We start from the raw sequence: 3,721 nt of genomic DNA, 5'->3' as shown, positions 1-3,721 counted from the left end.
ATTGGCCTCTCATCTAACTCTGGCAGGGGATGTGGACAAAAAAATAGAAGGAATTCTCAAAGAGGGTCTGGCAGAGGGGCCAAGCTCTGTGCTCAGCTTCCCAAGGAGCCATGTGTCTCATGTCCATGGGTCCCTGGGGTAGGGGACTCAGGGCCCTCTCCTACCTCACCCTTCAGTCTCTCTAGCATGAAGTTACAGAGCGAGCGAGCATAGGGATCCCCATTCCCCCATGCAGGGGCTCATGCCAAAATGTCCCCAAGATTTGCCTGAAGGCAGGTAACCCATTTCATGGGGCCTCTGGAGAATGATAAGGGTCCAAAATGATAATGGTCCTAAGCCATTATATTTTTGGAGTATTAGAATCTGTCCTCCAAAAAAAAAAAAAAAGAATCTGTCCTCCCCTTTTCCCCCCTGTACTTTCTGTGGGTAATAGAGCCTCCTCCTCCCAGGCTCCCAGCATTAGACTGAGCCTGCAGCATCACAGCTCACACTATCCTGGGAGTGAAATCTGGGGAAGCTGTGATGAGGGCAAACATAGGGTGAGGCCCAGAAGGGGAGGGAACAAATATATCTCAATCTGATGTGTTCCCAAGTGGGTTACCCAGTCTCATGGATATTGCCAGGGATGCCAAGACTACTGCCTTTCCAAACAATCCATTATGGGGAATGGGAACAGGAAAGGGGAGAATTTATCTGTTGGCTTCCATCTGCTATTGGCCTCAGTTATTTGTACCCAGTCCATTAGAAGTCACCAAAAAGCTGGATCATAAAGCCACAGCAGTGATAACTGCTGCTCTGGCCACAGTGGGGTGGGGCCAGGGGCACACCCTGCCAAGAGCAACCCCTGGGTGAGGACCTCAGTGAGAAGGGAGAGCTGCGGTGTAGAAGGTTGGAACATGGGAAAGGTCCTGACAGGATGTGCTTACCACCCCAGGAGGGGCGGGGACTGGAGACATAGCAGGCTAGTAGGAGGGGGGTATGGTGGTCTTCCACTGGCCATGGGCCTCAGCAACCCCACAATAATCTGAGAGATACATCTGGAGTTCACAGAATTCCCATTGGAATGGGGTTTGTACCAAACCATCTTTCTAGCATCTGGAGGGGTAGCTCTAACATGGAGCAGAACACTGGATCTGAGGGAGTCCAGGGAGGCCCACACCCCATGGCTGGCATTCCAGGCACCAAAAGTTCCTAGTGGTGTCTTTGCTGGCACTCCTGCCACAGGCTAGTTCTGGACAGAGAACCTGTGTCCATTCCATTCACCTCAGAATATCAAGGCATTTGCATTTGATGTTTGTAAATTCTCCGACTTTGTGACGGGTGGAATTTCAGGCAGGGTAAGAGAGACACCAGTTGGCAATTAGGCCTTCCAACGTACTTACCTTGACCTCAAGGGCTTCATTATAAAGGCTTATCTGTGATGGGGAAAGTCAAATGACAGAGAGGCCCTTGGCAGCCTTCCCCCCAAGGAAGCTGTGGGCTGACTGTGCCTCCTTCTTCTCAGTCACTTTCCCCTCTGACTGGAAACAGTTGCTTCTTCCAGCCATCCCTGCTCTAAGGGGTCCTGTCATCAGTGACTCGGGACCCTTTGGGTGGGAGTTGGCTTGGTGCTCAGCAATGTGTCCTCCCTGCCTCTTCTGGTTAGAGACCGAGAATTGCTTCTTTCCTCATTTTCCTTTTCCCAGTAGGTCCTGGAAATCCACACTAGTTCTTCCAGCATATGACTCAGCACCTGCCTTGTACTTTCTTCTTCTGGGAATCTGGGTGGGAACGGGAGTCAACGTGAGCCTCTTAACAGGAGGTCAGCCATCCAACATTTGCCAAGTACTGATTTTATAGCAAACATTGGGGCAGGGGCTGAGGAATCTGACAGCAAAACAAGGTCCTTGTCCTTTTAGGGCTGGAGAAGAAATTCTTCATGCAAATGAAAAGGTGCACCAATCTCAATGGAATATATCTACATACAGTGTACCTGAGCACTCGAAGGAGAGAGTGGCCAATCCTACCCTAGGCAGTGGGGTGGGGGTGGGGGTGGAGCTTCTGAACTGAACATGGAAACATGAGTAGGTGTTTTGCAAGAAGAGGGAAAAGAAGGGGCACCCAGGTGGCTCAGTGGTTAAGCATCTGCCTTTGGCTCAGGTCATGGTCCTGGAGTCGTGGGAACAAGTTCTGCCATCAGGCTCCTCACAGAGAGCCTGCTTCTCCTTCTGCCTATGTCTTTGCCTTTCTCTCTGTGTTTCTGATGAATAAATAAAATCTTAAAAAAAAAAAAAAAAGAAGAAGAAGAGGAAAAGGAAGAGCAGTAGGCTGGGGAGGATCTTCCTGACAGAAGGCGCAGCATGTGACATCAATGGCAGGTCTGGATGCCCCGCTAGGGTGATTGCAACTCCTTCATGGATAACTTTGTCCCTCTCAGCCTTCTGCCAAAGAGAGAGATGTCTTGCTCTGAGATGTGTGGTCACCCTCACATCAGATCTAAAATTTTCTATTAATTTCTATTGCCTCTCAAAAACTGCATATTTTGTATGTTTATATTTTACTGTCATATTCTTCAAACTAATTTGAAGTTCTTCCTTTCTAGGGCACAGCACTGACTCCTGGCTGTCTCCAGTTTATGGAGCATAATGTGGCCTCAATGGGGACTCTGAAGTGCTTCCTGGTCGCAGCACATTTTCAAGACCTTCAATGTGGAGACCCTTCACCAGCTGAAGCATGGCTGCCAGGGTCTGCCCTACCCCTCAAAAAACACTCTCAGTTCTTAGGAGTTTCAACATGTCTTAGGGCTTGACTAAACACTAATCTCGATTTCTGAATTTTAGAAGCTCCCCTGAGGCTGAGGCTGAGCCCAGCTGATGCTGTCTGCAACATGTGCTCTGGTACAATGCAACTCCCCCCAAAGCTGGACAGAAGGTCTGTTATGCAAGCTCCCTGAGCCTTTGAGGTAACAATGTAAGGATTGCTCCTCCAGTCTAAGTCCACTTCACAACACGTTGACAGTCATGAGGATGCCTGGCTGGTGACCAGGACAACGATCATCCAGGATGTGATCCAAGGCTCCCACACAAGCTCCTCATAGCATGACCAGATGTTGGTTTTCCCATATGTCGCCACTCTTCTCACCCTATACTACCCTTATAGTGTGCAGCATTACAGACAAATGTATATTTTATAAGGGAAATTAACTCTATGTATGCCGAGTCCTCTCCAACCCCCACATTGATAGAGCTCCTCCAAGTCCCTCTCTTACAAGGCACACTCTGTTACACATACCTGTACCTTACAAACTCCTGGCTCCTACCTACACACCTCCATCCTCTAAGCACTGAGGAAACAAAGACCTCTCCGTTTACCAGCACCCAGAATTATAAAGAATGATACCAAGACACTTGTTCTGGCTACACAGGCTTCTCCCATTGCCCAGGACTCACAGACCAGGCCAACCATACTCAGGCAGCCCAGTGTCTGCACTCACTCAAAGCCCTGCTCCATGGACCCCCCCTTGACCACTGAGGGCTTGCTTGATTTCTCCTCTTTTGATCCCATCTTCTATTCTACTTGTTCCTGAAGTGTGTTTCTGATTCTTATTGGGATCTGTGTTCTTCTCAGGCTGTACACTCACCTTGAGCCAAGTCACCTACATCTTTGGTGGCAACCAGTCCTATGGATTAGGACTCCTTATGACTTTTCACCCTCCACAGTACATAGGCAAGTGCTGAGCATA

This window comes from Vulpes lagopus, chromosome 9 (genome assembly GCF_018345385.1).
Source record: "Vulpes lagopus strain Blue_001 chromosome 9, ASM1834538v1, whole genome shotgun sequence".
Taxonomy (NCBI): Eukaryota; Metazoa; Chordata; class Mammalia; order Carnivora; family Canidae; genus Vulpes; species Vulpes lagopus.
Note: the sequence above shows the minus strand (reverse complement) of the source record.